General features: G+C 43.6%; 1 protein-coding gene across 1 annotated transcript in view; it reads right to left on the bottom strand.

Annotated features, from left to right (window-relative positions):
- The window catches only part of ATP6V1H (ATPase H+ transporting V1 subunit H), a 478,140-nt gene that overhangs the window by 230,337 nt on the left and 234,915 nt on the right, over window positions 1-12,888 (bottom strand). The window lies entirely within an intron of this gene.

Here is a 12,888-nt window from a genome sequence, read left to right on the forward strand (position 1 = left end):
GAACACTGGTAGCTAAAAATCACAGGAGCCATGCTTTTCAAGATGGCGCCTTAAGAGGTCCCGGTCTTATTTTTTCGTTGTTTTTTGGAAAGGTCCTTCTAGTGTTTGTCTCTGCGCGCCAAACCAGGTTTGGTTCCTTTGTTCATGTGCCTTTGGCGGGCTTCAGGACTAAAGACCGCCTCTGGCGTCTGAGTGTCTGGGTGGGCAGGAAGTGAGGAAGGTGCCCGAAAACTCCCTGTGCTTAGTCTCCTAGGAGACACCAAATGCCATCTAGCGTGATTGGCTGGCTGACTGTCCGGCAAGGACAGCCAACCTGCTGGGTGAGTGACAGCTAGGCTGGAATGAAAGGGAGAAACCTGTTTAAAAGGCGAGTCTCCAGAACTGAAAGGCAGAGTCAACCACTGGAACGAAAGAACCGAAGGCGAGCTGGAAGAGGACGGCTGCCGCAACTCCTGGACCGTTGGTTTGCCCGGTAAAGCCCTGCTGCAGGTCCGAATTTCCAAACTCCATTCGACAGAGAAGCTCCTTCAAGGACAGATTCTTCCTTTGAGTTGGTGGGACCAATCAACGCATAAGACACCTGGATACCATTCTCAAGGCTGGTTAGGATTAACCAGGGAGAGTGACACCAGTTTGTGTTCTTGAATCTACAGCTACTAAAACTGAAGTGACTCCATCTTGTTTGCTGTCTTCAACGATCCCGTGCAGTGCAGGAGTCCCCCGACATCCTACCTCTTGTCCCCACGACTAAGGTTAAGGAAACTTTCCCAACTTGCAGGCCTAATCCGCTTGTGACCCGACATAAGATTCTTTTTCGCCTAAACTACTTCTAAGAACATTCGCAAAGACTTTACAGTTCGATACCAGAACTGCTCTTTCCTATCCAGAACACTAGCCCATTGACTTTGGCCTGTCCTGTTTACTTGAATTGAACTCTTCTGGTGAACTGAAACTACTTGCACTGCCTAAAAAGTATATGTGATCTATTCTACTTACTTTTGTCCTTTTTGCTCACTGCTAAGTAACTGAACTGCCATTTGGCTGCCATTTCAGGGGAACTCAAACTGTCACAAAAGCTTAAAGTTTTGTCTTGAAGTGTATGGGTATATAATATTAAGTTGCCTTCTGCTAGAGAAATGTTTTCTAAATGATTGTGTAATAAATTACTAAGTGTTTTTACTAAGAAACCTTGAGTATAAGTGTTTACTTGAACTACTGTCATCGAAAGTCCTCTGTGTAACTACATGTACTGCTCACATTCACTCCTGAGATAAGCATGGCTGCTCAGCTCGCTACCAAAAACTGTGTGGTACAGACTTGTACCAAAGGTTGGTTTGGCTAACACCTGTAGTCCTAATTGTGTGTAGTGGTCCCAGAGGGTACTGCATGCAATTTTGCTTAACAGTGGCCCCTGAGCGTGAGGCTACTAGCAGCACATTGGGCTGTGAACCCACATGCTGCATGCATTTCTCACCAGCATATGGGGGGGGGGGGGGGGGTTCTGACTTACATTGCCTTACATATGGACAAACCTTATTTACCCGGATCCTGTGACCAGTCAATGGTGGGAAACAATTTGAGGGTATTAACTTGCAGCAGCATTATGGGTTTCTGCACATGTAGTTTAGGAATAGTGCAACAACCCCTCTTCAGCAATGTCTATTATATTGGAAGCAAACCACGTGTAATGCTCAAGATCAACCACCAGATGGCGCAATACACAGCGCATGTGAATCAATTTACCTATTGTGACAGGGTCATGACCCTGTCCAGGGGCTTTTGGGGTAGATGTGGGAACCCAGTCTCCAAGACCCCTGCATGTGCCATGCATGTGAATACTTGTAATGGTCTCTGGTGCAACATACCTCCCAGCACTACTTCTGGCCAGTTTTCTCTCTTTTTCCATTTCACAACTGCAACGCAGACGGTGCGCCTGGGAGCAACTGAGAAAACCTAGATCAGAGCCAGGAGAACAGACTCAAGAACAGCCAGGAAATGGACTTTAAATTACCCTACCAAACAGCAATGAGACATCCAACACCGGAACCGACAACCCCAGATGGACCCCAGGAGAATGGAGGGCCAGCAGGCAGGGAGGAGATTGCAGGGGTACGGGAGAGACATACAAACCCTCTCCAAACCAAATTTGTAACTAAACTGAACAAACACAGAGGAAAGCCACAGGGAAACCAAGCAGCCTGAGCAACTGGCTGCTACCACACAAAGGCAGTTTCCAGAATCATGCTGGAAAGGGAGAGGAGCTTAAAACATCTCAAATGTGTACCACGGTCCCTGGGGAAAAGACTGGCACATATTGGTTCTTGGAGTCAGGTAATCGTTGCAGCCAATGGTACGGGGCAGGGGGAGAAAGAACCAGCAGATCCACAGTGTTAAAGAGACTGAAGGGAAAGTAGAGAGTGCATACTTCATGCAAGGTCAGAGGAGGCGGATGCAGACTAAGAGACAAGGTGGAGAAAAGAGCTTAGAGGCAGAACACATTGGCATTGTGCAAATTGAGGTATGCTTGAGGAAGATTGGTACCAGTTGGTGAGAGTGAAGCAGTGAATGAACAGGCGTTTGTGAAGGTGAGGGCATTAGTGAGGGAAGAGTGGGAGATAGGAGTAAGCAAGTGGGGGTAGTAGGTAGAGTGAGAGGGTGTGGTTGTTTTGAGAGAGTAAGTATAGTAGGGAAGATTGTAGGAGTGGGGTGTGAGTAGATTGGTGCAAGAAAGAAATTAAGGGGGTTGGATAGTGAGAGAGAGTATTGGCAGTCCCGGCAGGGCACCAATCCCTGGAAGGGAGAGACGGGCATCTTATCCATGAGTAGGGGTGGAGAAGAAGGGAACAGTGAGAGGTGAGAAGAGGTGTGTGGAGAGAGGAAAGGAACATAGTGATAAGAGGGTAATAGTGTGGGGAAGGGAGACTAGTAGCGGTGTGGAGAGGGGAAGGTAGTAGCGGTTGAAGAAGGAAGAGTAGTGGTGAGTAAGATCGGAGAGTGGAGGTAAACAGCAGAGATGGAACAACATTGGAGGGATAGAGAAGATGTGTCAGGGAGCATGAGGAGAGAGTGGGTGGAATAAGGAGGGGAGTAGGAGGAGATAAGGGGGAGCAATAGACATAGAGAGAGGAACATCTGCTACTATTTCATGGTCGTCACCTATATTCAAAATTACATCTACATATCATTGTAACTCATGGAAGTCGTTCAATAGTGTGCAGTGTGCAGTGTCTAGACAGCATTTGTCCGAGCAGAATGCCATTAGTTACAAGAATTGTCAGTGACAACAAAGGTTTACTAAACTTATCTTGGTCATTTAAAAACAGTTTGTATCATTCTTTTTCACAGGTGGTAGTGGTACAGGCTGGTGGCCCATCGTTCCTTTACATGGTGGCTTCACGGGTGGCTTGGACACCACGTTCGAAGAGTAATACCCGCCTGTGTCGCTGGTGCCATAAGACACTTTCCCTAGCGACAGCGGTCAGTACAGGGGATTTTCCCTCGCTGTGCTGCAACCTGACGTGGACAATGTGTAAAGTTTAGTATTTTTGTGCCATCAAAATGAGAAACAAAATAAAACACAACATATATTTTAACAACGGTTGTTTCCATTTTTTAAATCAATCAAGTGTGTCTCCATTCAGCAGTGTTCCGGTGCCTTGCCTGCACGCCCCCGGCCCATCCATCCCACCCCCCTCTATCAAAGGCAGTTCACGCCAGTGGATGTGCGCTGCCAAGGTGTGCTGTCAGGGGCGCAAACGGCCAAGGTGCCAAACGGCATGTACTCTTCAAAAGGTATCCCACGCCCAGGGGCCATTGCTCACATGGCCTCCTCAGACCTTGTGTCTCCGGCCAGGACCCCACTTCACGCTGGCCGCCCCCCTGCACACCACATAATACCACGACATATACACGTCATTCATTCACAAACACACCCCTGTTTCTAATACTTTATAAACCACTTGATATGTCTCATGAGAACATCTTTGTGCTTTGCAAGTCAACTCCTGAACGTGCTACCTGAGAACCACTGAGATCAATGCTAATCTGCTCGTCGTCGTGCTATCTGTGAACTTCTGTGACCGCTTCGAGCAAACTCGTCAGTGTGCTACCTGTGGCCATCTACCTGTTCTCCTGCCACAAACTACTCGGCTTGCTGAATCTAACTGTTTGTTGGTCAAGGGAAGGCCATTTATCACAGTCATATTTCGTTCATTTTTAAATTTCTATCTATTTGCGAGTAGAGTACTCAATAGTGCTATGTTCATTGGTCTCATTGCTATTGACTTGAGTTTCAATTGTTATGCTATCAATAGATCTATTTATTTTCATCTGTGTCAATTGTCATTGAATTGCATCCGTCGCGGGTCCGGTCTATAATATAAGCATGTTTCCTTTTCGTGCAAGACAGTACATCCAAGGGACGAGTCACATGTTCAGAGTTTAGTCACATCATTTATTAATTTGTGAAAGTTATGCACATACTAAGCCGCACATGATGAACTGGTATAGTTCCGGCGACCAAAACAAACCTTGCATTGAACATTGTATGGTTCATTTACTTTATCACATTTTTATTCATCAAGAATTTTTAAGAATGTTGATATTTACTTTTCAGAATTTTCAACAATGCCTGCCTGCTTGATTAGCGGTTGCCCTTCGAAGACCCATGATAAATCTGAAGGCACTACAATGCATGTATTCCCTAAGATTGTAGATCGGATAAGAGAATGGGTCCGATATTGCGGATATGCACCGTCAGAGCTTGAAAGTAGAGTCCAAAAAGTCTTTGAGGACAAGAGGGGTGATCGATACCGCATCTGCAGCCGGCACTTTCCCTCGAACATGTACGCTACATCCTGGGTAACAAAGAAGAATAAACGGCGAACGACACGAAAATTGCTCGCAAACGCTATTCCCACTCTATTCGTCCACATTCCGCCACTAGTGAGTCAAGTGTCCGGATTTAGCTTTAGGCCTTGCGGTAGTGTGTAGGTAGCAGAATGGATTAATTGATATTTTAGGTGTTGTGTCCCTTGTAATACTTTCAATATTGATATGAGTGTATAGCTTTTTGAATAATGACATTTAGCAATACATTATTTTTCAATTTTATGACCCTCAAAAGAAATCTATTTATGGGCACAGGGAACTGTGCTATATTGCGCATTTTCAATAGCATTATTCTAAAGTATTCTTTCGCCTTACATGGCACTTTTTAATATTGGTATTTCACTATCAAATAATAATTTACCTTTACAACTTCTTGACTATTCACTGAATATGAAGCAACAAGATTCTCCATCCGTGTCGTGCCTGCAGTTATCAACCACTTCTAGCGCCTATCAGGTAATTTTACTTAGCTATTCCGCCACAGACTTGTTTTATGCATGTCAAGTAATAGTTTTTATGTATCGTGTAATTATTTTACCGAATGTTTGGTTAGTGCTTTCCAATTGATATACACCTTAGTTGTCGTCCCCTAGTGTTTGTTTTCAGTTATAATTATTGTTATCCATACTAATGCAATTACTGTATTTCAGGGAGATGCTGAAGTGTCCACCACATTGACAACATCCCTAGATGTTCTTCAGCAGCACGAGGTATGGATACTGACAGTTCCATCGAACGAGATCATCAAATCTTGCATACTTGTCGTTTGATTGTTCTACACAATGTTTCATTCGTGGTTAGCCATTGATATGTACCTGTGTCGTCGACCCCAAGTTGTGTTATGTTTTCAATATTGTAATCCTTACTAATGCAAGTACTATGTTTCAGGCAGTAGATGGAACGTCAACCCCTGCACTTGATGCGGAGCCTGACAATCAAATAATTGCAGACAAAGTTGAAGCGGGAGCATGCATATACGATTTGGTGCAACAGCTTTCGGAAGTGCGCACTACATTTACAACATCCCTAAATATTCTTCAGGGGCACGAGGTATGGATACTGACAGTTCCATTGAGCGAGATCATATAACGTGATTCCATTTGCTATACTTTCTTCATTATTAACGCAAGTACTGTGTTTCAGGGAGACGACGGAGCTTCCTCTACAATCACAACATCCCTTGTAGTTGATGCAGATGTAAAGAAATCGGAGAAATAAGTCGAGAAAATCTGATCATATTTCCATATGCATTGATTGTTTTAGACAATGGATCATTTGTGGTTATCTATGGTTATCTATTTATATGTACCTGTGCCGTCGACCCCAAGTGTGTGTTATGTTTACAATATTGAAAACCATACTAACGCAAGTACTGTGTTTCAGGGAGTTGCTGAAGCGTCCACCACATTGACAACATCCCTAGATGTTCTTCAGCAGCACGAGGTATGCATACTGACAGTTCCATCGAACGAGATCATCAGATCTTGTATACTTGTCGTTTGATTGTTCTACACAATGTTTCAGTCGTGTTTAGCTATTGAGATGTATCTGTGTGGTCGTCCTCAAGCGGGTTTTAGGTTTTCAATATTGTGATCTATAGTAATGAAAGTACTATGTTTCAGGGAGTCGATGGAGCGTCATTCCGTGCTGTCTATGCGGATCCAAAAATTATAGTCGCTGCAGCGCAAGAGGAAGGGGAGACATGCGGATACGAATCGGAGCGACAGCGTGCAGATGTTGAAGTTCGAGTCAAGAAAGTTGCAAAGAAAAGAAACAAAAATAAGGTTAGTTACAAACAGTTAATAATTTTAGAAATTGTTTTGTGCCAGGGACTATATTATGTTTTTTTTTCGGTCAATTGTACAATACTGTACATTGGGTTTAAACTGAACACCCCTTTCCCAATCTGTCCTCTAGTTGCCCGTGGGTGTACGAACTATACATACACAGACAGTGAAACAAATGAGAGATGTTGCTTGCCAAACCATTTCCACTATGGCGGAACTAGTAATTGAGGCGCGGCGTGTTCAGACTCGAGATGCATTTGTCCAATGGCCGGAACATGAATTGAATGTGTCCAGAGAATCCAGCAAAGTTTTATTGGATCATTGCTACAGTGCGACTGCACCACCACAAGAAGATGACACTGAATGTATTGAAGATAGCTCTGAAGTAGTCGCATGTCAATCTACACCCGCCAAAGAAATGCCACCCAAAAAGCTGTCGACATTGTTGTGTTCTCCCATCAATGTTCAAGTAACAGATGTTGAAATGACAGAGAATGAACCAGCAGCACTATTTACCGAAGCCCCAGAACATGATATCACCGATATTAGTTTCAATTCGGGCGATATGTCCACAACGGTACAGTCCAAAACAACTGTGATGCAGGATGACAGTCTAATGAAAGAGGGCAAATACATAGTATTCGACAGTTGTTTGATGGATATTATAAGTATGCTGAAATGTGGGCATTCAGTTAGAGGGCAAGTATGTGGGAAGCCATTGATGAATGTGATTCGTCAAACACAAGGCAGTAACGTCAAAATACATGCCACCTGTACATTACATCATAAGTTCTCATGGTCTGCACAACCGATGCTGGGGAAACTGCAAGCAGGCAATCTACTGTGTGCAGATGCCTCACTTTTTAGTGGTCCAGTTTTAGAAAGTTAGAGTCTTTCTTTCAGTTTGTGGGACTCCATTTCATTTCTAAAACACAGTACTACAAATTCCAACATGATTATCTATTTCCGGCCATTAGTGATGCTTGGAAAATTGAACAATTGTCTATAGAAAGTACATTCAAAGGCAAACGGTTCAGGCTAGCCGGCGATGGACAGTGCAACAGCCCTGGATTTTCAGCCAAGAACTGCACCTACCACTTTCAGGACATGGATAGTAAGAAAATTATGAGTTCGGTGGTCGTGCAGGTGTCCCAATGTAAATCCTCCGTGGCCATGGAGAAACTAGGATTTATAAAATCATTGGAATATCTACAATCGAGGGGAATGCACATCAACCTCATAGCCACGGACAGACACATTTCAATAGCCAAGACAATGAGAAAGCAGTTCCCACATATTAAACATAATTTTGACGTATGGCATCTTGCTAAATCAATCAATAAGAAAATCTCAGCTGCAGGGGAAAAAAAAAGGTTTGGAAAGTATTTCACAGTGGTCCCAGTCAATCAGCAACCATCTTTGGTGGAGCTCCAAAACTTGTGAAGGGTCAGTGGAAATTCTACTTGAAAAATGGCGGTCACTAATGCACCACTGTGCCAACGTTCACCACTGGAAAGAAAACCAACATTTCCACCAATGTGAACATGGCCCTTTGTCCCCAGAGGAGGCATGGAAGAAGAAGTGGTTGATTCCATCTTCACCTACACACAAAGCCAATGAGAAGATTGTGTTTGATAAAACTCTATCAAGAGATTTGAGGGGACTGACAGAATTCTGTCACACAGGAGATGTGGAGGTGTTCCACAATATGTGCCTAAAGTACAGGCCAAAGTGATTGCATTTTGGCATACAGGGCATGAAACATAGGATTCTACTAGCGGTCTTGGCGCATAACGAGAATGTGTGCTGTGAACAATCTAGGACTACGGGAAATGTAGGGATGCTTTGCTACACTACGGCCTTTACAAAAAGATGTAAAAAATGGGTGGTCAAACCAGTATATGAGGAAATGGAATTCGACTTTGTTGAAGGCCTTATTGTTAATGTACTAGAGATGCACACACATGGAATTTTGAGAGATTCTGTGCACAGCACAGATACATTGCCAGCAAACATTGCCACTGTGCCATGTGCACCCAAAGCAGAGCTCATTGAGAAGTACAAATCCCGGTATAAATGATTATAATCCGATTGCCTTTTTTAAAAAAATGTTATTGTACAGTGTGCATATAAAGTATGCTAACCCTAACCACTCCCTTCACCATCCTGAGTGGCGAACAACCTGGGTGTCATCTTTGACTTCTCTCTCTATTCATCTCATACCGGTGACCTTTTCAATATGTGTATGTATATATTTTTGTTGTTGTAACTAAGCTTCGTAATCTCATGTAAATGCTGCGCACTGTTACCTGAGGGGAGGCTTGCGCATTACAAATAATAAAACAAACAAACAATAAATCTCACTTTCAGCTCAACTCCTCAGGTACTTTATACTTTTCCTCACCGTCCCCCAAAAAGTCAATGTCTCCATAGTTATGGTTCTTTGGGACTGCAAAGCTCACCGACAACGAGGACAAACTTGGGGGCCTTGGAATGCGCCAAGCGAGGCGTTGCAGATGGGAGAGAAGCCAGTTTGCATTAGCACAGTGAGGCCTAGTACTAAAATGGAGTCCAAAATTCAAGTTCTCACGGATGGCTTTACACGGGATGTTGCAAAGTAGGAATGTATGCTCATTCAGAATGAAGGTCAGCAGCTTTGATTTTTTGCTCGCGGGCTGGAGAGGCCCACAACTCGCACTGGCAGTATAAGGTTCTATTGTTTTTTGACCTTGCGAGACAGGGACCATGCGCAAAGGACTTCATTTGAAGGAGGGGTGCAATAACACAAGAGATAAGGCTGAAAATTCTGAAACTAGACCGTGTTTCATGTTAGTTCAGTATATGAAAAATCTTTGGCACAAACAGAGTGGAATTTACGGACTGCATTACGCAGAGACAATGGAAATGGCAAATGTAATGTAAGTAACTCTTAGACTATTTTATACCGGAATATAATATCAATAGCGTACCGTTAAAGCCAGGTTAAGTTGTACTTGTTCGTTCTGTGTGGCATATTACAATGAAGAGCAAGTAAAAAATGTGTGGGATCGTCTTTCTACCGGGCACATGGGCATGCATGTCCCCATTCGACACGCATGTAGACAAACAGTCGTTTCTCAGTGGTTCAACGCTAATAAATCATTACATTGTGTGTTATCCTCGATTTCTTTCGTCAGTTTTCGCATTGCTTTTAGAGCCGAACATACTCCATTGCACTATCCTCACAAGCAAATAGTTTCACCTCGGCCCTAATAAATAAAATGAATAATAGTAATAAAGATCGGCTGGTGAGACTAATTTAAATTTTGATGTTTTCAGAACAGGTACATCCTACTGTACTGCGACTGCCACCTATTCCAGACCCCGGCTGACGGATTCTTCAATCGCCAGCTGCAGCTTCTTGTAAACAACTGCACTACCTTGACTATTTTATGGGACGATCGCCAAGGGCCCATATGCCCTTACGCAGTACTAGCGGCTAGAAGCAACATATCAACCTTAACGGTGGCCTAGAGCCTAGTTGACGGAACAGCCTTGCGATTCACCGTGCGACCAAAGTGCTTCTTTTAACGAAAAACCAACACCCTGTGCACCATAAAGGAACAGCGCGTGACTCACGATAAACTGTAGCGGATCGAGAGCAAAGAAAAAATGTCCATTCCGATTTAATATGCCGATTGCTGAATATTCTCTAAACATTTAATGTCAAATAAATGTACTTTACCAAATTTAAAATCTTGCTGTTTGATTTTAAACTACAGTTTCATATTCCGAATTGTGGCGCGCTGTGTTGTGAGCGGATCTCTGTTGGATTCCGGGTTCTGTGTGAAGTCGCGTAGAAGACGACTTGGTGCGTTTGGCTACGCAGCCCAGTAACGTCATGGAGAGAGGCAGGGAATATGAATGCTTTGTTGATGTCAAGCTCAGGGGCAGGGGATATGATTTAGTGCTGCAAAAGCATGTCACCCAGGGCGATGGGGCAAGTGATAAGATTATCACGAAATGGCGGCGCCCTGCTGCTTGTTTTCGTGTGTGTTTAGTGGACGAAAACTCGGGTAAGGTCCATAGGAAATTTTTCTACGATCGACCGACTTAGGCTTAAAAACACATGGCCGAACTGTAGGGACATTACAAATTTCTGACTGAACCATTCCTTTAATAGAAAATCAAAAAGATGAGATGCACAACTCTTAGAGAAAAGACACAAATATACCCTCACCAGCAGACAGGTTGCGGAGGCAAAGGCTAAAAGTCAAGATACTGTTGGTGGTCTTGTCAACAATGTAGGTGTCAACTGTCTCACATAAGAGACAGGCGGGGGCATATGGTCAAAGCAACACACAGCCTAAAACCCCTCTCTTCATGTGCATGGGAAGGAGAGGTTTCATTAGATAAAAAAGTGCTCCTCTGAGATGAAGCAATACTATGAAGCTGTACCAACCATAATTACAGTATGCAAGGTTATCAGACCAACATCACTACGCGTCACTAGTTGCCATAGCTTCACAAGAAATTCAACGAATATTGCTAAAATCAGATTTAAAAGTTTGAATCCGGATGGCACTTGCTTTCCAAAAGGGAGGACAAGATTCAACAAACCATCAAAGAAGCACTTGACTGGTCCTCTGGATTACCAGAAAACATTCAGTGGAAGAATTCCACAAGGCTAATTAACATATAGAAAAAAATCAACTTCAGTTTGTGCAGTAAGCATGAAACGTATAAATAAAACATGTTTGGAATGAGGCAGGACATGAGGAAAATCGTTCTCTGTGTCCAGTAGCCTAACCGTACAAATGTGCATGAGTATTGAAATTAAGTGTACACCTTCCAAAAAGTTACTGTCATACCAGTTTTTCAGCATACAAAGCCATCAAATTTAAACACACCAATTGTAGGGAGAATGGCAAATTCAATGTACTTTTCTGAGGCCCGTCCCAAGCTAGGAGCATGAGAACTCATAACCCAAGGTGACTCATCCACATAGGACAATTAGGAATACCCCATTCGTGCTGTTCCATTTATAGTAGGCCTTGTGACTGCACAGAGAAGAACATGCTTAACATTCTATACAACTTTTTAGAAGGAAGGCATCCCAAATGAAGCCTGAAGCATTACCCATTACCCGCAGTGGAGGTACTTGGTGGTGTGCTGATGCATCAAAAGGTCACTGCAGGGGGCTGGTGTTTCCGGACCGGCACAGTACAACTCTGCTGGCAGGTGCCGTGCTGCCCACCAGGGTCAGACCTGGAGGGCGGAACAACACCCGCCAGCAGAGTTTCACAGAAGCACCGGCACTGTTCTTAACATTGCCAGTCCTTCTGTGGTCCCCATTCCCATTTGAGTCCTATGACAATTTACCGGCGACTGACTTCCCGAAACGCTGGGGTCGTAAACCCCCCGGTGTTTCCGGCAAGCCAGGCGCCAGTAAATGTTGCAAGTCTGGCAGCAACCCGCTGGTAGCACCAGCAGGGTTACCGCTGGACTTGTAATAAGGCCCTAGGTCTAAAGAAGACTGCATTTTGAATTCATCCTCATCTCGAGATCCCGCTGTAAGGGATTTGACACAGTCACCTCAAACTGTTCATATGTCACTTCTTTATGTCCCGATACATAGCTTTTGGACAGTTATAAGACACTTGGATGAGCTTGCTTTGAGTGTGTAAAATTTTAGAATGTTTTGAATGGGGGGCAGATTTCTGTTTTGTCACAATAGACGCGAAAGCATACATCAATTCAACATAATTTGACAGTGAAAACATTGAATGCACGTATGCTAGCAAGTCTTCTTCATACTTTTTACACATTATAATGTTGCAGGGAATGTTGATTTTTTCTTTGCAGAATAACATTTCTATTCAATTTTGATCTGTATCGGCAGACTCGAGGGGTAGCGATAGGGGCAAATAATGCCACGTCGCTTGCGAATCGTTTTATTGGATATTTCTGCAATGTCTATGTATATTCAAAGAACCCCTTTGGACCTCGAATCAAACATTGGGCGAGGTACATTGATAATGTTTTTGTAATCTGGCAGGGCAGCTAAACTATGTTAACTGACTTTGTAAATTATCTTAACCAGAATTACTTTGGGATTGAGTTTATGAGCAACGTTCACCCGATGGAAATAGACTTCATTGACGTACACTTATACATTAATGGACATACTGTCATGGCGAGAACGTCTAGGAAACTTCTAGGAAACCCACTG

The sequence above is a fragment of the Ambystoma mexicanum genome, chromosome 10 (assembly GCF_040938575.1).
Source record: "Ambystoma mexicanum isolate Mex_15411 chromosome 10, UKY_AmexF1_1, whole genome shotgun sequence".
Taxonomy (NCBI): domain Eukaryota; kingdom Metazoa; phylum Chordata; class Amphibia; order Caudata; family Ambystomatidae; genus Ambystoma; species Ambystoma mexicanum.